This window comes from Haemaphysalis longicornis, unplaced genomic scaffold, assembly GCF_048455015.1.
Source record: "Haemaphysalis longicornis isolate Haplotype H1 unplaced genomic scaffold, Haemaphysalis longicornis Haplotype H1 scaffold_9, whole genome shotgun sequence".
NCBI lineage: Eukaryota > Metazoa > Arthropoda > Arachnida > Ixodida > Ixodidae > Haemaphysalis > Haemaphysalis longicornis.
The window spans coordinates 31649832-31676014 of record NW_027526460.1 but is presented as its reverse complement, the minus strand read 5'-3'; the positions used below and the strand labels follow the sequence as shown (position 1 = coordinate 31676014).

The 26183-nt window shown below is 48.3% G+C and overlaps 1 protein-coding gene and 1 non-coding gene across 3 annotated transcripts in view; one reads left to right on the top strand and one right to left on the bottom strand.

Moving 5' to 3' along the window:
- The window catches only part of LOC144152432 (suppressor of lurcher protein 1-like), a 481850-nt gene that overhangs the window by 347621 nt on the left and 108046 nt on the right, over window positions 1-26183 (bottom strand). The window lies entirely within an intron of this gene.
- On the top strand, window positions 18133-18205 carry Trnat-cgu (transfer RNA threonine (anticodon CGU)). The gene has a single exon. It is a non-coding gene; the product is annotated as a tRNA-Thr (tRNA).

Here is a 26183-nt window from a genome sequence, read left to right as displayed (position 1 = left end):
TGCAACCTAAGTTAAACTCTAAGTCCAAAATCCGAACTGCTGCGAACGTGTCGGAATGCCGCAATCGGACATACGTCTGCTTCACAACGTGAAGGACCCAGGTTCGATTCGTACCACGTGAAGCGCTTTTTTTTTCTTTTTTTTATCATGGTCATCATCGCTTTGTGAAACTCATTGTGCAAAGTTGGCGTTTTGCGCCACGAACGACTCCATCAGTCAGGCGCAGAGAGCTTCGCTTTAAAGCAGAAGCATTACTTTCTGGTTTTTCTGACTCAAGAGGGACTCAACAGTAGTCATGGTCGTGTTGTTCCCTACGCGCCACCCAGTATCCATCTTTTAGAACAGAAAAAAAAAAGCGAAATATATAAGCAAGAAATGAATAGCTTTATATTTTACAGCAGTGCGTTCGCCGCATGTTATATCAAGAGTAAAAATCTTCTGTCCTTGAACACCACTCCTATTTGTGCATGACCAACAACGTAAAAGCAAAAAGCAAAAGACAGTTATTTAAAAACACACTACGTGGACAGAAGGAATCAGGTGAAAGTACGGTAAGGTGATACGGTAGCTATAGCACCCAGCCGAATACTGGGAACGGCGTGGAATAACGCTCATCTCTCGGCCAAGCCATTTTGTTTTTGTTTTCCTATTTTATTTTCTTTCCCCTGTCCAAGGCTGAGAAAGGTTGCTCGAAGGGACGGCTCCTAACCGTTCGCTCTCTGATACATTTATGGTTCCACTCGACGTCTCTCTTTTTTTGAAGCTAAGAAGAAGAAAAAACGCTTCACGACAGCTCGATATAGAGAAAAAAAACAGGAAAAAGAATAAAAGTAGACGGCAGCCAGATGATCGGCAAAGAAATATTAAGGAAGCTCGCGGAATTTCGGGTTCGCTTAAAAGAGGGCTCATAAATCACGGGGGAGCTTCCGCCATGGGCCCCCGCTCGCGTTTAGTTGGGAGGAGGTGGTCTGTTGAGTCGCCGCGGGGAAGAAGAATTATTCGGGCAAGCCGAGTAGTGGAGAAGCCGGGCTTCTTCGAGAGGGTGGGAAGACGGTCTCGGTGGGATTGCGTGCGCGGACAAGCCACGAGCAACAGTTGGTCGCCAATGAGAGCTGCGCGTCTCCGCGGTGGATTCCTTAAGAGCACTGGTAGGTAACGCAAATACACTGAACCGATTCTGCAAAGCTTACTACTTTCGGGGTTACCTTTCCCACGCGTTCCCTTTCCTTTTGTGATTGTAAGCCTTTATTTTAAAGCGAAGCTTTCTATGCCGCACTGGTGGCGCCGTTTGTCGCGCAAAATGCACCGCGGGAACTCCAACTGACACAATAGGTTTCACAAAACGATGATGATTATAAGCGGAGGAACATCAAGCGCCCCAAGAAAAATACGCTTTTTGTGGTCGGAATCGAGCCTGGGTCCCTCGCGTTACGAAGCCGGTGTTTATCCGATTGCGCTATTTTGACACGGTCGAAGCGGTTCGGATTTTGGATTTTGACGTGGACACGGGTTCCATTGGAGAAAGCTTCTCGTTTTAACAATCTTTCTCTTAAGAAAGAGGCTTAGATTTTTTTTGTGTGCGTGAATCTTTTGAGGTGTTCGTATCAGTAAAAGCACAACGCACCAAAACCGCAAATGCTTTCGCATCTAAACGTGGTTGGGAAAATTTTGTCATGGTTGAACACGGTAAACCGAGTGAGAGCTCGACTTTCGCGCCGAGAGGGAGCAGTGAACGCGCACACAACTGCACCACAAGACAAAAGACACAAACCCTACTGCGCGCAGGCAGTGCTGTAGGCGTTGACGCACAGTAAATTTGGATGTAAGCAGCACCTCCTTGTAACATTTTCTTATGGCACGCACCCTTACATCTTTCCTCTGTCCCCCTCTCCGTACCCTCCCCCTTCAAACGAACAAGCGGTTAGACGCTTTAACTGCGCAACCCCATGAGTCTTGACCTTGGGAGACCTGGAAGGTCAGATGGACGCTACGAGGAACGAGCCATTTTCTAGGTTTGTATACCTGGAGTAATAAAACTTTCAGTCTAAAAGCTGAATCGCGTAATAATCTCGGAGACGCTAAAAGCAACAGCCAATGTGGCGTCTTTGTGCGTGCTTCTGTAGTACGCCTCCTCTCACTGGTAAGTTCGTTCCCTACCGTACAGGCGTTCTGTAACGCGCGCACATGGCTTGCGGTAAAATGTACATTGTGCAATTAGATAATTGTGTGCACGTTTCCACTTACGGAACACCAAAACTACCAAACAAGTGACATGGCTCGCCTCACCTGCGCACTGCCGCACATGGGGCTGCTCGCTTTGTTTTGTTGACTGCGATACTTCATTTGCACTCCCAAATCAGCTGATGCGCCAAGTTACTGAGCCTTGACAGGAATGCGGGAACTTAAGTCGAGCGTTTTTCTTGGCGGTTTCTAGCTGTGTTCTGTTGCCCTTTTAGTGTGACTGCCAGCACACTTTAACTTTGGTTTGTACTAGATCCGAGGGCGCATGTACGTTATATATTCTGTTTCTTCAAATAAAATTTCCGTTGCAAATCAGAGCCAGTCATGCGCACACTCTAATAGGTCCTTGTGGGGCATCTTGACCACAATCCTCCAGAATGCACCAATCGATGTGGCCTAGTGTGTAATTTCGGCGAATGACGTGGCTGAACATTCGATCTGAGTGAAAAAATTCAAGCCGTTCACTCAATGTGAAATCTGTCGGAAGTGCAGAGCAGTGATATGGCATAATGGGCTGTAGCGCCGTTATCCGCTCACTGCTACCACACAATGCAACTCAAATTTCCCGCCTCCGCTGTGCTCGCGCGCCCCCTGCCTTAAACTGCGCCAGCGGGAGTTCTGTTCTTTTTGTGCTTGCTTTTCCTCGCGCGTGTACCGGCGTTGCACTGCCACTCTTTTTCACTTACTATCATAAAAACCAACCCAACGAGCGTTCCTAACTAAATGAACGTGGGCGCTGCCGGTTAGTTACGTATATTCTGCCTCAAATGTGCCTAGTTTTCTTTGCGCTAAACAACGGGGAGATGTGTGACGAGCGCCAGCGGTTCACGAGTTTCGAACGCTTATGACTATATAAACCGCTTGGCTTTCGAAGCCTCTGGGTTACGCCGCGACGACAGCCGTTACGACGGAACGCCGTGGCTCTTCTTGGGTCCAGCGATCGAGCTACGACGACAAGACGAGCCCCTAAAGAGCTCTGCACTGGAACATTGCGCAATGCGTTTTTTTAGTCAGATCCTACATTGGGGTGCATCATTCGCCGTATTCGCACACTAGGCCACTTCGATTGGTCATTCTGGAGGATTGTGGTGAAGACACAATACGTGAAATTTTTAGTGTGCACTTCTTTCTCCCTCTTTCATCTATTGCACTGTTTTATGCCACGATTAACAGTGTTTGTACACACACAAGGCTTTTGAGCAGAGGCTTACGCAGAGCGTTTCATGCTTAATATGCGCGAATACACAGACTATCGTGTGTTCTTCCCTGCAACAAAAAGGTAGCAATAAAAGCCCTAGTTGTAAGGTCAACAAACGCGTCCCGGTCGCTGGTCCCGGGTGTTGACACACGTTCTTTAACCTTGGCGAAAGTCGTTCTCCTTTTTTTCAAAATTTGTCGCTCGTATTTGTTAAAACAAGCGGAACTTCCCACTGCCCCTACCGCTCCGCAAATTTACTCCTTCTAAACATTTGCCTTTTCACGTCGCCGTCCTCGAGTCGCATAAATAATTCATCGCCAGGAAGCGCGCCGGCAGTTTTTCGGCTTTGATTTTTAGTGTATTCTCAAGCTTACTTTGTTTTATTTGTCGAATGTTATATTTTTTATTCCCGGATTTATACCTACTATAAAAGAGTAAAAAGCCCTATTTGAGCTTTTCTCTCGTGGCATGATTTGCCGCAGCATAGTTCTTCGAGGACAATAAATTATCGATTCCTCCCCCCCCCCCCCCCCGATTGTATTTTACAGGGGGATTTGTTATCACTAATGCATTAGTAAAACGAACTTACTCCCCCTTTTTTCCCTCAGGAACGCTTCTTAGTCTAATGAAAGCACAGGTCTGATTTGCCTTTAATTTATCCCCGAAATCACGAGAAATAATGAGATGACCCTCATTTTCTACTCTTTGTATGGTCGGCGCAGGAGAGTACATCAAAAAGTAACAATACGGCAGTGTTTTCAGCGTGGTTTTGAGCCTAATCGCTGGAAGAAGAGAGAGAGAGAGAGAGAGAGAGAGAGAGAATTACTGGGAGCAAGGCAGACTCTATGGCTTTTGGGAGTGGTGGGTCAACGGAGGTTAAGGGACGCGGTAAGGAAGAGAGAACTCTTTGACGGGGATTATCTTGGTCCCGTAGCGGCGCCCGGCATTTGATAGCGAAGTTTTTTACCTCTACATCCCAGGGGTTCTGTCGCCACCGTTGGTGTCAACACAAAACTCCCGCGAACAAATAAAAGAAGTTACTGGCACCGCCAGGAATCAAACCTGGAACGAATAGGAAAACGGAGCGAGAGCCCTTTGTCTTACAGATTGAGCTACGAGCCCACGCGGTAACGGGGGAGACAGACCGTGCACTCACCGAGCCCATCTGCGGGTTTACACCCTGCGTTCTCGCTGAATTCTACATGATAGCGTCACGTGACCTCTCGCGCCGCTGTGCGCACCGCCCACGGCACGTGTAACGGCCGTGTGCGCGTCTTGCGCATGAGCTAGGAATTCTAAATATTGAAGGAAGCTCACACCAACGCATGGCATCTCCCTTCTCCTCCGTCTCTGCCGCCGAACTCGTCGCCTCCGTCGGCGGGAGCAGAGACGGAGGAGAAGTGAGATCGTCTAACACCGGGTTTGAGCTTCCTTTCATTTTATAAAAAAGAATAGTTTCCACTCATGTGCTTTACCAATACAACTCAACCAACCACTGCTCAAGAACCATGCATTGATTTAAACTTAGCAAGAAATATCTCTTTGAAGTAGTAGTAGTAGTATGAAACTTTAATGAGCCTTATAAAGTAGGAGTGGTTCCCTAGTCCGGGAATCCAAGTGACGACCGGGCGACCGACGCCCTAGATGCCAGTAGTTGCTGGACGTCCAGGTGGTCGCTGGTGATCAGGTTCTCACACAGCTCATGAAGGGGGAGGGGGGGAAGGAAAGGGTGGGAGGTCAGGGTTATGCGTACACTCCAATAAAATGTGGACGATTGTGCCAGGCTTAGAGCAAAAAGTGCATTGGGCGGGAAATTGAGTAGGAAAAATGTGGTGTAAGCGAATTGGATGGATGAAGGTATTCGTTTGGATGCGGCGAAGAGTCGTTTCTTCTGATTTGGAGAGCTTGGAGTGAGGTTGAGGGAATTGTTGCCTGTCGAGTCGATAGTACTGTGTGATGTCCTGAAACGTAACCAGTGGTGTGGACTCCGCTTGTTCTTCTGGGGCCTGGGAGGAGAGTGCGCAGGCTTGATGGTGGGCAAAATTATTGCCTGTCAATGTACAGTGGGCGGGTGTCCAGACGAGGGCGACGTTTCTTTGTGGCTGATGTTGCGAGAGGAGGCGGAAAGTTGGTGGGGCCACCCTCCCCGCCAAGAAGCTCCGACAAGCAGCTTGGGAGTCGGTTAAGATGACCGCGCTCTTGGTGTGAATAAGTGCGAGTGCGATCGCCAGTTCCTCAGCAATATGCGTGGATGTCGTGGTAATTGAAGCACAGGTTATAAGGGCCGATTTGGTGGTGACGGTTGCAACCTTGTGCTGCCCGCCTGGAATAAAGGGTGTGGTTTAGTGCATTTCACTTGCCTCTGGTTTCACTCTTCGCTGAGCCACGTCTGTGAGTTCAAGTGATGTCGCATGGGTAATCGTTGTGGATGTCGTTTACAGCTTCGCTTTCCAACCTCCTTCACATGGTGAATTGGCGCGCATTTTTGAACTATACTTTGGTGCGGAGGCACTGTTACTATACCTCCTCAGATTTCGTGGTTCTAAAACGATACCATAGTGTCGGCGCCGCCGCTGCATTAGAGCCGAAAGCCGAAGCAGAGAAAGAGGAAGAGGGGCGGGACGCTGGTATGTCCACGTTAACTTTAAGCCTAACGTTGCTCTCTAACGTCTGAAGTCCTGAAACGGTTCTCACAGCTTGATACGCAATGAGTTTGACGCTGCATGGCGGGTCGTGGAGGCTGCCATACGGGCCGCCTATTGTTCAGCCTGAACATGTGCTTAACAAGTCCGAGTGACTGAGGCTATCAGCCACAGTAATTAGGACAAGAAGAAAAAGACACAAAAGGAAAGGATGATGATGACGCTCTCATGCATACATCTTAAGCCACATAAGTCTAAATGTCCCCTGCAGTTCGAATCTAGCAGAGTTACTCAATATATACAATTGCGAAACTCCGCTTCAGAATCCGGGCTGCGCTATCCCCCCTGCTCCGTGGAAGCGGAGGGGCAAATCGACGTAAGCGGCTCCTAAGAGATAAACACTTAACTCCGCTAGACTATTATTATACAATTTTTTTTTGTAAAATAAAGATTGCTTTTAAATTAAAATACGTTAATTACGTGAAATTAAATTGTGTTTTTGAGGCTTTTCCTTTTATTACTTACGGCAGCAGCCCCAAGCACTTGAGTACTACCTCAACGTCCTGCCGACAGACAACAGGCTAGTCAACTTGCCCCGTGCTTGCGCCGGCTCAGGGGGTCAACCGAAGACCGACTTTTGATACATGGGTCCTATGGGGAGTTTCGCAACTGTATATATCCAGTAACTCTGAAATCGAGCTCGTCAACAGTGGCACTTGCCCTTAGGGGTGTAAAAGACAACGCCTTATAAAACGGCTAACAAACTCAATCTTTTAATTCACGCAAACAGATCAGTCAATGAATTAATTAATAAATTAGTCAATGAATTAGAGTGAAAACACTAGGAGGGCCAACCACAGTAGATGTTTGGGTACCAAAAGAGCAGAACATAACAGAAAGAAAAAGAAAGCGCCTATTGACTGACGGCTCCGTTGGCTTTGATGCGTCACGTGACTGGGAACGCAGGTGTACATTGGCTAAAACGAACAATGGGGCTATGCTTCCCACGAATCACCTTTTAACTTACATTCAAGATATTGGATTTTCAAAATTTATTACCTACCGCACGTAATTCCAAGATGGTATATGCCAGGATTTTTATATTTTTAACAGCGTTTTAGACTGTAGGCCTTTTACACCCCCATACCAATGATTTATTTTTTAGCCTCCTCACGTCCTTTCAAACTTTATTTTACTGACTGAAAGACCCCTCACTCTGACATGGCGCTCTTTGGCCTCGATGCCCTTGGGCCATAAACACATGCATACAATACAATACAATGGGGCTACAAATGTACCACAAACAGCACGCCGTTCAATTGGAGACTCAGCGGCCAGGGTATGCGCACGTATGCATGGGTATAAGGCTACAGGCCTAACGCTACACTATGACGTCCAACATCTCGGTCAACCGGTATCTACAGGTTGACGCGCATTAACTTTGACGTTGCTCGGCACGTCGTTTGGCTTAACGTTATTTAGTCCTACCAAGTGTTAAACCTACCAAACGTTAGTCCTACCAAACCTAACAAGGCTGATTGGCCAGGGCTCTTGGTAACGGAGAGAATAAGAAAAAGACGCAAAGGAAGAGAGACGACGACAGTAATTGGGATCATAGAGTTATTAGTATGAAACTCTATGATTGGGCATCGTTCTTGTGGTCGTTACCATCGACGGCGTAGACGTCAAGCCCACGCAGCAGCTGCGCATCCTCGGTCTCTTGCTACAACGAGACGGCAAGGCGACAGCGGCCATTGCTAAGATCAAGATGGCCGCCGAATGTGGTCGTTACCATCGACGGCGTAGACGTCAAGCCCACGCAGCAGCTGCGCATCCTCGGTCTCTTGCTACAACGAGACGGCAAGGCGACAGCGGCCATTGCTAAGATCAAGATGGCCTCCGAACAGGTCACCGGAATGATCCGACGCGTTGCGAACCGGAACAGAGGACTTAAAGAAGACGACGCCTTCCGCCTGGTCAGAGCGTTCATCGTGTCTCGCATCACCTACTCGGCCCCGTACCTCCAGCTAACGAAGGCGAACAGGAACACGCTAGACACGATCATAAGGAAAGCCACCAAGACGGCTATGGGCCTGCCCCAGTACTCGTCTACGCAGAAGCTGCTGGACATGGGGGCACATAATACGGTAGACGAGCTCATAGAGGCTCATCGTTCCAACCAGAGAGTGCGACTGAGCCAGACTGAGCACGGCCGAGCAGTCCTTCGGAAGATTGGTTGGCCCATCGAACCACAGATACCCAAGCACCCTTTACCTCCGCCGTGGAGGGAAGCGCTCAAGACCAAGCCCCTGCCGCGCAATACGCAGGCCGGCAGGAACGACGAGAGGCGTGCCGCGCGGGCACAGGCACTCGCCCGACAGCTGGAAGCAGACCCCCGGGTCCTCTACGTGGACGCCTCACTTCCCCAGCACAGCAGCAAAGCAGTGGCCGCCGTCACGACCATCGACAAGCTGGTGACCAGCGCGTCGCTACGGACGACCGATGCCAGCCAAGCAGAAGAGATGGCCATCGCTCTCGCCCTCACGCACGGAGACGTGCATACGATCGTCACTGATTCCAAGACGGCTTACGGCAACTACCGCAAGGGGATCGTCTCCCACGCGGCCATGGCAATTCTCGCAAAGCGCAGCCCACCGGGACAAGACGTAGAGCTCGTGTGGGTTCCGGCACACTCGACAGTGGAAGGCAACGCCCTCGCCGACCACTACGCCCGCGAACTAGCAGACCGGGACGAGGACGAGTCGGAGCTACCGCACCCAGTCACGAGCTACCGCGAGATTACCACGCTGTACAGGAGCGCCAGGTGCAGGCTTCCCGTGCCGCACCAGCAACTCGACCGCAAGCAACAAACAATAGTGCGCCGCGCACAAGCGGGGTCACTGGCGCACCCAGCTTTATTGAACAAGATGTTCCCGGCAGAACACGACCCCATCTGCCCGTTCTGCAAAAAGACGGAAGGCACCCTGCCGCACATACTGGCGGAGTGTACTGAGCTCAAGAATCCTCTACCTTCCCTCCCCCTTCCCCTTCCCCCCCTACCCGAGCGATGGGAGATCTTGATGTCCAGCCCCGACCTGTCGACGCAGCAAGAGCTCGCGTCCAGGGGCCAGTAGCTATTGGACTCATATGGGACTCGTGACTAGGGTTCCACCCCGTCTGACGCCTGCGAGCGTCACCTGAAATGGGCTCAGCGAAAGTTGTTTCTCTCTCTCTCTCTCTATGATTGGGATCACGATGGTTATGATGATGATGGTGGTGGTGGTGGTAGTGGTGGTGATTATGATGATGGTGGTGCTGCTGATGGTGGTGATGATGCTGACAATGATGAAGAAGATGATCACGAAGATGAAAATGGTAGTGGTGGTGGTGTCGATGTGGGAAGGCGGAATTTCAGCACGCACCACCTCCGGGCTTCGCACACACTTTCCGCCTCACTTAGCAGCGCCACACCTACCAGCAAACAAGGGCGCCGAGTTGGAAATTGCACATTTATGACATCGCATTTAAAATTCAGAAAAAGAGCTTAGGCTCCTCCAAAGATCTTCCTTCTCTCTCTCTCTCTCTCTCTCTCTCTCTCTCTCTCTCTCTCTCTCTCTCTCTCTCTCTCTCTCTCTCTCTCTCTCTCTCTCTCTCTCTCTTTTGTAATCTGAACGCATGTGCTTGTGCAAAATTATGGGAACACTTTGGCGCGATATCTACTCGCCGTGGGACTAACGCTTTTATCATTAATCTTCTGCATTGTTAAAGTCATCACAGAGTGTTCGGAACTTTAGCTTCTCGTCAGAAAGTTAAAAAAGCTTATTTTTATTCCTCTCCGAACTATATATCCTCTCCTAGCGAGCCGCCAGTACGAAGTCTCTCTACCTGAAAAGCTCTCAATCCCTCAGCTTCTTTTAATCTCCCGAAGTTGTGTGTTTTAGCTTCCAAACCGGCTTTATACTGCTGATGGTGTTTCTTCTTCAGAATTAATTATATCAATTTGTCCCCCTACGACTAAACGGCACGAAGACTTGCAAGCGGCGTTCGTGTATACGCTTGGCGTCAGAAGCAGCTGTGCAAAATTTATTCGATTCTCAGACTCTGTTTTCCGTCTTTTAGTGGACCGTTTAGGCCCCGAGAGGGCTCTTTGTACGACACTCGGTAAGAAGCTTGCAAGGATTTTTCAACTGATAATGGACAATTTGCCCGATGGCCACTGAGAATTTCGACGCATAAGCATAGCCCTACAGTTTTTTTTTATGGCTTATCGCCCTGATTACCGCTTCAATACGAAATGTCTGACAATATAGATGGGCAGCGTCGTAGAAGAAGCTTAGTATTCGTCCGCATTTTACCTCGTCGCGACCGATCACTCTGAAACCTTGTGCTGACACGAAAAAAACGGACTCGTTCAAGAAGCCATGAAGACGAAATGCAAGTTCGGTTCATTAAAAATGCTGTTTTGTCCGAATAACAACAACACCAATTTTATCGCCAACTTCAAACAAAAAATTAGTAGTAGCTTAGCTCTGCTATGCCAGGATATACGTAGCGTGAGTTAAGGTTCAGCAATCCAGTCCAATCCAGTCTAGTGCAGTCAAGTCCAGTTCAATTCAGTCTAATCCAGTCCAGTACAGTCCAGTCCAGTCCTGGGGCGGTATTCTCGAGTTTTGCCCCTTTTGCGCCCCTTTCAGAAGTGTCCCTTTTGGCGAGCCCTGATTGGCTAAAAGCAAACAACAGGAAGTGACGTAACGCAAGTGCGATAAACCTACTGCCAAAGCCCACTGCTTAACCGGGAGTTCGTCACGATGAAAGGGACGCAAAAGGGACGTTTTCAAAAGGGACAGTTACGAGAATACCGCCCCTGTCCAGTCACTGCTCCTCGCGCATGCTCAGCACGGCTCTTCACGAGCCACGCGAAACGGCTATCAAGCGGCTCCGGTGCAGCGACAGACTTGGCTACTGCGCAATTGAGGCGCACACCTGGGCACGCGCCGGCGCCAGTGCGTCTGCCGCGGCTATGACGCAACACACTCCAACACAATCAACTTTAATCCAATCCAAATCCAATCCAATCCAAATCCAATCCAATCCAATCCACCCAATCCAACCCAATCCAAATCCACCCAATCCAACCCAACCCAACCCAAGCCAATCCAAGCCAAGCCAATTCAATCCAATGTTCCTCGCTCTTGCGCAGAACGGTCCTTTACGGCACATGTGAAACTGCTCAACCTCGGCCAGTGTAGCTTACTCTACAATAAGCGAAACATTAAAGGAAACATAATCAATAGTGGCAACTCCTTAGACACTTTTCGGCAATTTTGCATGACGTCACAGAATCTTCTGTGTGCAATTCGCGGATTCCGACCTGCACCACCACCTGAAAGCACGACTTGGAGATGGTAGTGGAGCCTGTAGTTCCGTTTGATCACTTCACTTGAATGGTAACACGCAGTTAGCACACTGATAAAAATGTTTCAGTGTCGGTCCATAACACGTCACCCTTCCCATATTACGTCACTATATATGGTGGGAAATTTGAAAGATGTTCAATATTTTGCGCGTTTTCTTTTAGGTTAAAAAGCACCTTCTCCCCTGCTAGAATGGAACTGACTGAGCTACCAAAGTCTAGTTCTTTCAAATAGAACAAAGTTGCATTTTGTCTTTATGGCCCCTTGAACATCAGCCATGGTAGAACGGTAGTACTTTACCTGCGGCGATCGTTGATTTCGATCTAAGCGTAAATCACTTGATGTAGTTACACGGGCAGATTAACCCTCATCAAGGGTAAGTCGGGGAGAAGCTAATGTTGGTCTTGTGTCTAAACTGATTTTGCCGCGAGTAAGAGCGATATTTCACAAGCACGATGTACACAATAAATTGGACGGCGCGGTGATACAAGCGCATAAATACATAAATCGTGTTATTTGAAACTAAATGCGACACATCACATAGCGCTAATATCACGTATTTTGTCTTCATTTGCTCTTTTACTTCCGAGACGTCTTCTACGGTAAAGTACATAAGGCACCACGCCTGATGTATTTCATGGCTACCGCATAGCATGCATTATTCGTAATGGCTAGCGCGTATTCGTCACGTACGTCTCTTGAAGACGCTGATACGCAGAGAATGATCGTGCCGATATTTACTATCCGAGCTGTGTTATCGGATCAAGGATTTGTAAGTCCCTCGATATTGACACATTCCTTCAGTTTTCGAGATTACCGCCAAACTGCCGTGATTCAACTTGTTTTACGGACCACGGCCAGTACTAGTCCAAACACTTAAAACGTTTTCCCCCGCCCGTTCTGTAGAAGTGTCTTGAGTACCGCCTAATTCTGTACTTGTAAGAACAATTTAGAGGACCTTATAAGCTTTGTCATTAATAGTGGAGCTCTATTGCGTTATCTTACCCGTTAGCATCGTATTATCATTCGCTTGCAAGCCGCATAACAACCTAGCGCAGGCTTTATCGTAGCCCTAGAGGGGCCTGCGAGCTGTGAAAACTTTCCACTTTTCATAATAAACAGCGCCTCAACGGGACAAGATGGAGTTGCAGGACCGAGCGCTGACTAACAACAAAATATAAGCATGTGCTAACAAGCCCGCTCCAATACTACTTTAAGTTCCGCTTAGCGTAGCCTATTTAGTGGCACTAGTTCCGCTCCTGTGAGCACGCCATCTGTTGGGACAGCGCCTTACGATCCCTTGAGTTTAAGTTGACACCGCTAGATGGCCCTACGGCATTTTTTTTTTTCTCAAGCCAACTTTTCGCGCACAATCAACTCCATCGGTGACGCCGGATTTTCTGCGTTACAGGATCCTTAGCGCTACGCGTTTAAAGAGATCATAAAGACAAAATACACGTTTGTTTTATTCGAAAGATTTGGTTATTAAAGTGCCCCAAGTGCTTGTCCGGCCCCAAACGTAGCTTTATTCACCAAGAAAGAAAACAGTTAAAGCTAAAATCTTGATTGTCCTGCTGAATCATGTTTCGTGACGTCTGCAATGACGTATCGAGTGCAAGTGCTGAAACGAACGTAAGTATGCGGACTAGGGCGGCAGCAAACGGCGGAACGCCTTGTTTGCGTCAGTCTTTCTAGATGGTGCCACCATACCACTCGGGACCGCTCCACCCTAGCTTTGTTTTTGAGCGGATTCGGGTCGGGTAATGTTTGTTACGGTTGCTTGTATTCTTTTTGTTAAACATTTGGTATGCTCGACAAATAGAGTCAGAGCGTAGACAATGTCGCTTATGCCAGTTGGCCAGTGTAAGCTCAACGCGCCGGACGGCTGGGCACCCGTAACTGGCGAAGTGAGTGCAGTACGCACCGTTGCTTCTACGTGTACGTGTGCACTGGTAATTTTCATTGTGTAACCCACAATTCTAGCTGCTATAAAAAAGAATAGGCACTAAATTTAATTTTTCCCTAATTATAAAGCTAATTTGAGTGAAGTTTGCGTTCAAAGTGGCGTCAGTGTGATACTAACGAGGCAATTTTTCGAATGAAGGCAAGCTTTCATTTTGTCTGCATGGCCCTCTTAAGAATAACTACAAAGAACTTGAAACGCAAACGAATTACGGGCCAACGACGGACCCGTCGCTGTGGCTTGTTACTAAGGCGTTGGGCTACAGAGAATGAAGCAGCGGGTTAGATCCAGCCCGCGTAAAGCAAAAAAAAAAAAGAGAAAACACCCATGTGCCCAGATTCCGGCGCACCTTAGAAATATATCCAGGGCATCTGGGTAATTCTATGCTTTCCAACTACGACACACTTCATAACCAAGGTGTAACTTCAGCACGTAAATTGAACGAGCCAACAGTGAAGAAACTTATGAGAATATACATACCTTTCTCGCTTTTCACTGAGTCAGAGCTTGGAGAACTCTGATTACTTTTTTTTTCTTGCGTGTGCTTGTACGCTGGTTCGGTCAGAGAAACGACAGCGAGCAATCCGTGCAGCGCTAGCTACTCCCGTATGCACGGACCATTTCGCCCGGTCCTCCAGTTTACTTTTAGTTCTTGATGTGAGTGCCGCTATCAGTTCGTTACTTTTTCTTCGCCTACAGTCCGCTCGCTCCACGCACTCAAGAGCTCGCTCGTGTATTCCATCCTATGTTCTGTTCTTCGCATCCTTTTACCCTCGGGCAGTGTGTCGGAACCGAGAGAAAGCTCTCATTGACTGCCGGAATACAAATGGATCTCTAAATGAGTGCTCGACAAAAACAGGCGAGCACTCACGACTTTGTACTTGGTACCAAATTGTTCCATGCAGCGCTCCATGCAGCTTGGCTCCATAACGACAAAACCAGCCGAAGAACTATGTTTCGAGCTTTCTTTTACTTACATTTTGTTTCATTTCTTGCCTTTTACAACAGCGTGTTTGACTTCCTTGCAGATTGTAAGTTTATGCTCTTCTACACGGCGCACAACAAAGCATAAAATGAAGAGCAACCTAAACTGCTGCACTGACATTTGAGCTCCGAGCTATCGGAAATACACCCTCTGTCATAATAAGCGTACACTTCCATGAGGCTTCAATCCGAACGATCAAACCGCGCCATGAGTAAGAAAAGCTGGAAACTTCGCACCACTGCATGCATTGCTGCACACAAATATTGAGATGGGTAGTTGCAAGCGAACCATGCGCAGTGAGCGCTGCTAAGCACCAACGTTAGCCGGTTGAAGAAAAATGACTCGTCTTTGCGGGGTTGATTGCAGCCATTCGCAGCCAAACTAGTTTCAGACCGCTTAGTTTTACTTTCTCTTGAAATCAAGAATTGGACTGAAGCAGACTGGTTGGGGGAAACGCATGACACCAATTAAAAACTGACACCGACCACGAGTGTCTATAAAAACAAAAAAAGGCGTTTCGAATTTTTTTATTTTCTTATTTTCTTATGACTCTTATATACTCTTATTTCCTCTAGCGAGAAAACGAGAGAGTGAGCGAGTGAACAAGGGAACAAGTGAGCGAGAGAGCGACAGAGCAAGAGAGCAAGACAGAAAGAGAGTGATAGAGCAAGAGAGCAAGACAAAAAGAGAGTGATAGAGCAAGAGAGCAAGACAGAAAGAGAGCGATACCACAAGAGAGCAAGACAGCGTTAGCGAGTAAGCGAGTAAGTGAGTGAGTGAGTGAGTGAGTGAGTGAGTGAGTGAGTGAGTGAGTGAGTGAGTGAGTGAGTGAGTGAGTGAGTGAGTCTTCCGACATGCACATGGGTGTTCTATATATTTTACTAGATTAATACTTTTGAGTCATATCTCTAAATGATCTATCAGAAGAGTCAAAGCTTGGTGCAGCGATAATGCGGGAAATCTAGAAGAAAGTCCACTGTGTGTTTCCGCCTTGTCAAACACGACTCCAGCTTGGTTGGTAAGAACATAGCGGGTGTACCTAACTCTTTCCACGCTTCTAAATATTCGGCTCAGCAATACCATCCACTGCCGAGCGCTTCATTGGTTGTAGGTACCGTCAGCAGGACCACTTCGATTCGCAATGCGCGCGGCTGATATTTCCATTTCCTTACAGCCCGCTTGAAAAATAAGCAAAAAACGCCCAGATCGGCGGCACGTGAGATGAAAAAAAAAAAAAAAAACGAAAGGCAACAAAGTTAATGGTAAGGGAAATAGAGAGCTACGTGGGAGCGGGGATATAGATCACGAACTAGAGAAGCGCTTAAGACAAATGGTTCTCCCTACGTCTACGAGGTTTCGTGACACGCCTGGCTCTGTCTGGCCCGGCCATTTGTCTCTAAACCTCAAGCTTCGCAACGCATACTAGCAGTATAAAGAAGGAAATAAAATAGAGGCTTCTTCAAGGGGGTAGAACAAGGCTTGCCGCTTGCGAGGACACTCACGTTCGGGTGTCTGTTAACTCTTTGTGTCGCAGTGTCGTAACTAGGTAGGGTAACACGGTCGCCACACTTGAAATGCGAGCCAACGCATTTCACGCCGTGACGAGGGTGTGAAGGAGAAGTTTGTCGCCAGGAGGCGCGCTTTCCCGTATCACATTTCTCTTGCTCAGTGCTGCGGCAACTTCCAAGGAGCTGTATATATAACGCCGCGCGATGCGTGTACCGGAACTGATAACAAAACTTTGAGGCGAAAACACAAACGAAAACAACGAAAGTAGACTTTTGCTCGATTACCTTAAAGCAAGAAAGAAACTGCTGATGCGAGCAGTCTGTAGCTGTAGGGCGCGATTCTGAGATCAATGTAGCCACTGCAGAATAAAAGGTTGAAGGTCGTATACGAGCTCTACAGAGGACTACTGGGGCGAAACTAGAGTGAATGGATCAAGCAGTGAAATTAGGGCTCAGGAGTTGAAATTCATGCCTGCTGAATATTTTGCTCATCCTATCTGTATTGGGGTGAGAAAAGTGGAAAGCTTAATATCAGTACTTTTTTAAGCTTTGCCCTTCCCTGGGTGACTGTCGGGCTTTCCTTGGCTTGTCTTGGCTGGCTATCTGTCTGGCTCACAGACAGGTACACACTCACACGCACACACGCACACACAGACGACGAAAGAACACACGCATAAACTTTTGTGGGTGCTGCCACAGGGAATGTTTCGCATCAGGGACGGATCCACAAATTTTTCGTTGGTGGTTTGGGGGGGTGGGATAATGGGTTACGGTAAAGTACAAGTTTGGCCAAAAGGAACACTAGCACTCTGCTGACACGCTACCTGAAAAAAATTTCACGGTGGTTAGAACCCCCAAACACGCCTACCGGCTACGTCCCTCTTTCCTCTTTATGAACCGCGCCTTCTTTGCAGAAAAAAAAAATTATGAAATTTTTTCAACTGCAAACTTTTCAGAAGCCTCTATAGCTTTGTTTTGTTGCCATGCTACGGCATTACCGGCAAATTATGAGGTTTCCCTTCACAAAATACTCTTTTTTTTTCTAAGCCATGCGGTCGCTTTAGTGTTTCCGCAACAATACGCTCGCCTTGAGGTACAGTCTTTGTCAAAATTTTGTGGGCGAAGCTGGAAACGTGCAGGCGGCAAAAAATTCAATGCGCAAGCTTACGTCCCGAGTGAGGCTGAAACTTTTTTATGCAGGAAAGCTTGAAAAAACACGTTTCTTTCTTACTGCCTTAAAATATTTTTGTCACGTTTAAAGAAAAAGCCGATTATTTGAATCCTTTTTGGTCGAGAAGGCTTAGGATTGGCCCACAAAATTTTAACAAAGGGTGTACATTCAGAATTAAAAATCCCGCGAGGGTTGCTCAAAGTAACGGAAGAATATATTGACTCAATTGCGCACAGAATGGTTCGCCTCGGGGGATGGCTAATTTGCACGCTTCGAACAAAGGGAGGCTGATTGTTATGACTAGCAGTGATCCTTTTCAGCGAGCACTCCCATTGGCTGTGTGCCTCTGTGAGCACGTCGGGTGTTCGCTAAGATACAAACCGCATTTTCAAACTTCGGTTAACGCCGCTACCCTAAGAAAACTTTGCATGCTTCGAGAATATTGATGGAAACAAGCCGAGAGGCACGTGTTTCACATCAGCCGCATCGGCACGGGATATATACGACTACTCCTCCAAGCCGTACGAACAAGCATCATTTTCACAGTTACGCGGCCACCGAATGCTGCAGCTCCATTACTGAGTAGATTATGCTCGTTCGGGCTCGGGCACATGAATAATTTTGAAAGAAAGAAAGTGGAGAAAAAATGCCCGCTGGGTGAGATCCGAACCCACGGCCTCCAGAATACGCGTCTGGTGCGATGACCACTACGCTACCGACGTGGCTGTTTCCACTCCTCTTTTTCAGGTATTTATGTTAAGGTATTCGTTTCCTGCGCTTGGGGGGTGGTAGCCAGCGCCACTCAGACTACTCGGTGTGAAGGGGACCTTCTTTTCAACCCCCGGGCCATGACTCACGGCCCGGCCCAAGTCACGGTCCGAGTAGTGGCCCGGGGGTTAAAAAGAAGGTCCCTTCACCCCGTGTAGTCCGAGTGGCACTGGCTACCACCCCCAAGCGCAGGAAACGAATACCTTAACATAAATACCCGAGGTAGTGGAGAAGAAACAGCCCCGCTGGTAGCGTAGTGGCCATCGCACCAGACGCGTATTCTGGAGGTCGTGGGTTCGGATCCCACCCGGCGGGCATTTTTTCTCCACTTTGTGTCTTTCAAAATTCTTCATCTGTTGCAATGACCTACCCCGCTCTCCCCTTTGCTTTCCGAGGCATTCCTGACTGCCAACCCTTAGTTCTGTCTTAATTCAACGAGCCCCTCATTTCCCATTCTGATTCGATATATATATATATATATATATATATATATATATATATATATATATATATATATATATATATATATATATATATATATATATATATATATATATATATATATATATATATATATATATATATATATATATATATATATATAAGGGTAAATGAGAATGGGAAATAAGGGGCTCGTTGAATCAAGACAGAAGTAAGGTACGCCGTCAAGTAAGCCAAAGAAAGTAAATGGGAAAATATGGTAGGTCATTTGTTATCCTTAAAACAGATACAGTTCTTTTTGAAAGAAAGAGAGAGGAAGTGCAGAAAAGCATGCCCTCCTGGTGGGATCTGAACCCATGACCCCCAGAATACGCGTCTGGGGCGATGACCCCTACGCTACCGGCGGGGCTGTAATCCCTTCCACTTTGTCAGGTATTTATGTTAAGGTACTTGTTTCTTGCGGTTGGGGGGGGGGGGTGTAGCAGCACTGCTAATATCAGTTAAAGGGGTCCTGAAATGCCTTCCGCCGATGCATGGATGTACATGTAACCAAATAAAGCAATGTATTAGCAATCTCCTCCTGCAAGAATTTTGTTAAAGCGATGAGTATTAGCTGAGAAATCGTAAATCAAAAACTGCGAATTATCGCCGCGCCGTATTTCCTCCTCCTTTCAACTATTTCTTCGCTGTTGGCCTCCCCTCCCATGATGTTCTGCTCCTCAGCGGTGACGTACTTCCGCTATTGCGCTCCCACAGACTGCCGTCTGCTACGGGCCAGCTCTTTCGGCTTTTTCATCTCTGTAGACACCATGGACACAGGCTGGAAAAGCGAACGAATGACCTGGGCGCATGTGTGTGGCCTGGCCTTGCCCTTTCGCCGTGTACGTAGCTGCAGGGCTGCAGTTGGTATCGGCGGCGAACTCGCAGCCGCGTGGGGAGAATCGTGCGCTCGTTCCCTTTGGTGCACCGCGCACTGTTTATCCAAAAAGCGCGGTCTCAGATGTGGCCCCGCTGGTGCCGGGTGTTATTTTGCGGTGGTTGTAATTCCTACTACCAGCGGCATGTGAAAAAAGACATTTTCAACCGACACAGAACCCGTGCACAAAACGCGCCGGATCGGATCGCTTTATCAGCGGCGATGAACGTGAAGGCGAAGAGCAAACCAACGCTGCACTCGATCAGCGAGAACCCGTGTTCTGACAAGCTGCACCCATGTGTTGCATTCTACACTGACGGGAAAGCGTTTGTTTGCACTTGTTTGGATAGTCGTAAAATGTCCAAACACTCCGGCACTCCGCTAGCAGATCAGCCGGCGAGACATTTCGGAAAACATTTGACAGATGGCGCCGTATGCATTAGTGTGTCGCTACGCGAAACTGATGAGACGCTCTACTAAAACTCCCATCGCGGTGTCACGTAGCGGGACGCAAAAAATTAGCGTTTAGCGTATGCAAAGGCCACAAACGCTGTACTAAAACTCTATTAGCAGCAAAATAGCGTGCGTATGTGAAACCGCTTGCGTTTACAAAGCTGCACGCCGAGCGCGTACGTTTCAAACCTAGTGACATCGTTTAAATACACTGGCAAGCACAGTGTAACGTAGTCAGATATCAACCGTATGCTCAGGCGACAAGCAAGAGCTTGTTTTATGTGGGGCGGAGATTGCGCATAAAGGCTCGTTCGCACTTGCGACGAAAGCGAGTGAGAGCGGCAGGAATTCCGTCGCTTTGTCGCGCGACGATCGTTTTTGTCGAATGGTCGGGACAAATTTTGGTTGCGCGACAGAATTCCCGTCGCTTTCGCTCGCTTTCGTCGCAAGCGGGAATGGAAAGTTCTGCCGCTGCCGTCTGCTACGCAGCTCGGAGGTAACCGCGCGATCTGCTCGGGCCGGATGAACGCGCACACTCCCGCACGGCAGCGCCCCAAGCGGCAGACGGCCGCGTACATCGCTCCTGGCGCCCGCCTGGAGCCCGCCCTCGGCACACTAGCCAGTATATTTCAGGCACTATAACGGAGGAAAGATTTTTTGCTTCCGATGAACCTAGTTCTTTGCCCCTGTGTTTTTAAATACGTGAAGTGGTTAGCACGTCGTCCTCACGCAGCTCTGTATCGTCGTAGCATCGCTGATTGTCCGAACGAAGCTGGCAGCTAAGCCAATGCAGCGACCGAAGCTGTGTGTGTGTGTGTGTGTGCATCGCCTCCTGTGTGTTGTGGACGCGTTCGTTTCGCGATGAAATGCGACATTGTACTTCTGCGGGTGGATAGTGCTTCCCATGGTCTGGATTATCTTTCTCGAACTACCACTCAACCTCGCATGGGGTATGTGCAGTGTGCCTGGCTAAAAGCCTTCTCGCTTGCGCGCCAGAGTTGTGACTTGCTGCTCGTCCCCGCAAACCGGGTGTGAGGTGAGTGCCGTATTTACGACGGGCAGGAGGAGGCAACTCATCGTCTGTCAATCGCGGTTCAGACTTGCAACGCATGTTGTGACGTTGCGTTCGTTCGAAACGCATCTCTGGATTGTTTTGAAGTTGAATAAAATGTACGCGTCAAACCCGGGCATTCGGCTCAGGGCGTTCTCTGCGATTGCACCAAAGAAGTGCCACGGGACTTTCTTTATGGTACGTACTCACGTAAGATAAAATCCACGTCGTGTTATGGCCGTGTTGCATTCAATACAAACGGTTAAGCGTTTGTTTACACTTGTTTCGTTTGTCGTAAAATGTCAAAGCACTCCGGCACTCCGCTGGCAGATCAGCCGGCGAGCCGACGCTGAGCAGACGACTCATCTCTTTGCCGGAAGTGCGTGAAAAAGCCGCCCAATAGCAGGATGTCTAGCTCATGAAGAACATCTGGGAATCGATGATGTAGACATGTGAAGATGGCGGCGTCCAAAAACACGAAGGAAAGGGTGAGAAAAAAGCGACAAACTTTGCAACAAAAGTGTGAGCTTTCCGCTGTGCGTAAAAGAGTAATACTTGGCACAGGTGACGTTGGCGACCCAATCTAGCGATTGCGCTAGTTCATTTAGTGTGCTCAAAATGCCTTTCAGGGCCCCTTTAAGTAGTTAGTTTATGCCTAAAATATGCCTAGCGTTTCGTTTGTTATCCTTTTGCTGAACAATGTCGAGAAGTATGAAGCATCGCACAAGATTTAGTACTGCGTAAAGGTTTCACCTATATTAACTTCTCGTAATTTGGCCGGGCAGCTGAATCGAGGGACAGACAGACAGACAGACAGACAGACAGACAGACAGACAGACAGACAGACAGACAGACAGACAGACAGACAGACAGACAGACGCACGGACGGACGGACGGTATGATGGTCACAGGCAGATAGCCAGGCCCATATTTTAAAGTACACACCCCCCAAGAAAAAAAAAACTGAAGTGTGTCTCTTAAGAGCAGAAAAGAAACGGAATGGCAACTTTTGTTTTCGGTGCGCACATAAAAAATGTGAAAAGGTTTTGATGTGAAGGTTCAAGTATCCCCATTTTTTTAGTAGCCCTCCCACGTGTCCGGTGTCAGAAACGCGGAGCAATCTTCCTTATAAAATTACAGTGCTCCGCCTTCCATTTTGTGTGTGTGTGTGTTTGTGTGTGTGCGTGCGTGTGTGGGCGTGTGTCAAATATTTTTAGCATGCCTAAGAAATCTTCTCTAAGCTCAAGCACAGGAAAATCCCGGCTATATTTTAAGCGCTCTGTTGCCGTACACAGCCTTGATTCATAGACAACGGGAGCCTGAAATGACATCGGGTAAACTACCGCCTACGGGAGAAAACTTCCAACAGCTGTCTTTTGAGAGCAAAAAGCAAACTGTTTTGGAAAAATACCAAGACGAGAGAAAAAGGCGGCAACGTGTGTTCGGTCTGTACCATAAACAGGAAGGCAGGCTCGAATGAGTGAAAACTCCGGCTAAAATTCTCGACGATAAATCACGGAACGGATAGGGGAAATAGAGTCTGTTATATACATATATCCCTTTACACTTTTTTCTCGCTGTTTTGAAGGTGGTAGTAAGTGGAGAGAAAGCTACGGCACCAAGACAGCATAAATCTGAACTGGCCGGTTTCCGACGTTCTAACGGCCTAGGGCTAAAAATCTTAACAAGAAAGAATAGAACAAGTACTAAGAGAAGAAGAGCGGGAAAAGAGCGCTATGAAGTGAATGGAAATGTCTCGTCCGGACACTCGAGGAGGGCAGTATTGAACACTGGGCGAGAAGCGCCTATGATGCCCGACGACGCCAGAACGGAGAAAGGGCCGCGCACTCGAGAAACTCTAGACGGCATCGTTTCACCCCCCACCCCCCGCCCCCAGCCACATCCCTTCTTTAACGCACGCCCGTAGACACCTTTTCTTATACCTCGCGGCCAGCGCTAAAAATGGCAAAGAGAAAATTCCGCATGCGGCTGCCAAGACTGGGCGGCCGGTGTATGAAAAATAAACGAGTCGCATGGTCCACGGTCCGGTGGAAATATTGCGTCGGCCGGCCATCGGCTTTCGGGGACCGGACGACCATGGGGCGACGGCTCCACCCAACGCCCCCTTGAGAAGAATGCCGTGAGCACGGCCTTCCGCCGGCTTATTTCTAAAAGCAACACACGGAAAGAAACAGAAGTGTCTGCAGGAGGCTTGGATTTGAAGCAACAAGGCTATTCAAGTAAAGAAGTGTGCCCGCGAATAAGGGATAAACGTTTCGGGGCTTTCTTGGCTGGTAGGTGAAGCGGCACCACGACACGTTGTCCCCTTCCCTTCAGCTGCGTGTGTGCAGCTGTCTCGGCAAGCTGGCTGCGCGTGAAATGTCGATCGGTTCAGGCTCCCCCAAGAAACATCGCCTTACTGCTCCACCGTTACGGCGGGTAAGTGCGGGTTCGGCAGTGGAGCCCGAAAGGACGTTGAATGGTGTACGCGGTGGCAGCGGTGTCCGAGCTGCCCCCACTATTTTCAGCTAAAGGGAGAAGTGGCCGTGCCGTATATACAGCTTGCTATAGATGGTATTCACTGAAAAGTTCAGCTGTCTATTTCTTCGCTTGGCAACAGTGGAAACGGCCACGGACATGGCGCCGCTTGTGCCGCTGCGCCCGCACGCCGCAGAAAAAAAAAAAACACCGGCGTGCGTCGCCTGCTCTGTTTCAACCCGATTCTCAACGTGGTGTCAACCGAGGTGCTATTAATCGCCATCACATTAGAATCGAGGCATTACTTTGCGTCCGGTGGGGGAGAGTTTGGAAGGTCCGACGTACATCATGGGCGTAGCATGGACAAGTACCGCCATCCCGCGGAGCCCGACGTAACCAGTGACGGCGCACTCACATGGTTGCTTGCATGTGTGCCTCGCCAGTGAATACAACCTATACAGAACATTGCAATAAAGCGCGCAAACTGGTTGTAATACCGCCCTCCAGTGTGGTTCTACGATGCGGTCATCCGAGACTAAATAATTACAAATATGCGCTTAGACGTAGACGTCATACGTGGCGTCATGAACTCTGATTTCGAACAATTCATAGACAGCTCGGTAATTACGCTTCTTTATATCGGAATTCTAGACTATTCGAACTGAAATCTCGGTTCTTTTACGCTTTCATTAGTGTCCTGGCGTAAGAAACCCGTTACTTCACGAAACCATTCGTTTCTCTTTTGATAATTGAATGTGGCACTAAGCAGGCACTAATTCACTGTGCACCATTACCGTAACCACAATTTGCCTTTCTAAGCCAATGGTTGTCGCGAACTTCTGCGGACGCCACATGTGACCGAAATAAAATAATGCACCCCATCCGTCTAATGACGACGATGGTTGAACGAGAGCCTTTCTCTTGGTGGATTTTTCGGTTGGCCAATCCCACGCTGTGTGTGTGTATATGCTACTCTGGAGGTACGTACCACTTTTTCTAGAATACCCACAGCAGCTCTCAGGTGTGCACACCGTAGGCCTAACTTTTCGGTTTGGGGTGTGCGGTGCCAATCGGTACCTGCTGCTGGACATTCGCTTCGACCATGTCGAAATGGAGAAATCGGATAGACGCCGGCTTCATAACGTGAGAGACCCACGTTTGAGTTCGGCCGCGGCAACCGTTCTTTTTTTTTTTTTTACTTCGCCCGCGATCATCCATCATTATCGTCAGAGAAAGTTGGCTTTCCTGCAGTGCGTATTGGCGTAAAACGGCATCAGTGAAGACACTAAAGCTTTGTTTTAATAATTTTGCGTGAAGAGAACAAATAATGCGGTCGCAAGTTGGTCACTGCAGTGAATCTTATCGGAAATTTTATTTTTGGAATCTTGATGCAGTGTCGGTGCAATCTTATTGCCTCAATGTAGCCTTCAATGCTGAAAGCGACGCACCCATTGAGATACCGGACAACCAGTAATTCGCCCTCACGGAGACAATACGACAATATGACAAGGAAGAGAACTACCAGTGACGATCGTTACATGCTCTTAATAGATGCATGCTAACCGACCATAGGCGCCAGAAGCTACCCTTCTCCATTAGACTGCCTTACGTGGCATCAAAAAAAAATGTAAATGCAGAACACATAACGACGCATTCGCATGTTCAAAAGTATCTCCAAATATATTACCCATGACATTTTTTTGCATTGTGGACAAGATTTTGGGAATAATTGTTGCAGCTATCATTACAACAGTATTTCGGACACTTATACTACGATTTCGAGCTGATAAGGAACGAAGCAATTGTCTGGTTTCTTCTGACACAAGTGAAAAAAATGACCTAGACATATTCATTTCCCTAACACTTGTCCGGCTGTTTGTAAAAAGTAAAAAGTAAAAGTATTTTTTTCCAGGCCACTGACCCCCTTGGTCGCCCTTTTTTCTTGACAACCCATCGCACCATCGTCCTTACATCGTCGCAAAAACGTGGAGTTAAAGGGTACGGCGTACAAAAGGCTTCATTCTCACTGACACGCCCAATGAATACTTCATGGCGCCAACTTCCGCGCTCCGACAGGCAAACACAAGTCGCTGTTCAAAATGTAACAGCCGCGGCTTCACGGGTTATGGCAACCCGACAGCAATAGCAGCACAGATGTCACAAGCAAAATTGTCTTCCGTTATAGACACGCATCGTGAGAACCAGCCGAACTAAGAAAGGACGTTGCAGCTTCGTGTATTTCTCAACAAATACAAGCCCGAGCAACGTAAGGCTAAGAGAAACGGGCGGACGGAGAATGGGGGAAGCTAATACCCGGGAAGAAGGGAAGTAACTGACAGGAGAAAACGACGCGTCGAGGCGCAAAGGCGAGCTGTGCAGCCGCACGCTGTCGTCGGTCTGCGACAGCTGTCCAGCGAAGAATGCGACGGCGGCGTACAGCACCAGAGCTCGCCGAGGTTGGTTCGGTTCGTGCGGCCTTCAGGGGCCAGCTGGCGTCTTCCCCGCAATGCTCCTGTCGTTTTCTCTGTCGCGCTGCAGCCCGGGTGTACAGGCAGCAAGGACGACACCAGAAGTAGAGGCAGCAACAGCCGAAGAAGAACCAGCGGCCTGGCAATGTTGGTCCCGATTAATGGGGAAAAGGAACCCGACGTCTCGGTCTATAATCGCGCTCAGCAGTGCTGGTGGCGAGGGTCGGTAGCATTGGGGAACTTACACGCTCTGGCCAGGCGCACCTTGCTTTGTTTGCGTTCATTTTGGACGAAGCTACAAAACATAAGCTTCGCGACCAATGCGCTGTCAAGACAAGAAACGTCCGAACCTTTCCTCCTCGAAACGACCTCCACCAAGTTTTTTTTTTTTTTTTCTGTAGCGAATACCTCAAAGATGGTTGGAATGTGGGTTTTCTATTATTTTTATGTGGCTTTTCTACTATAATTACATTTTTTTTGTTATTC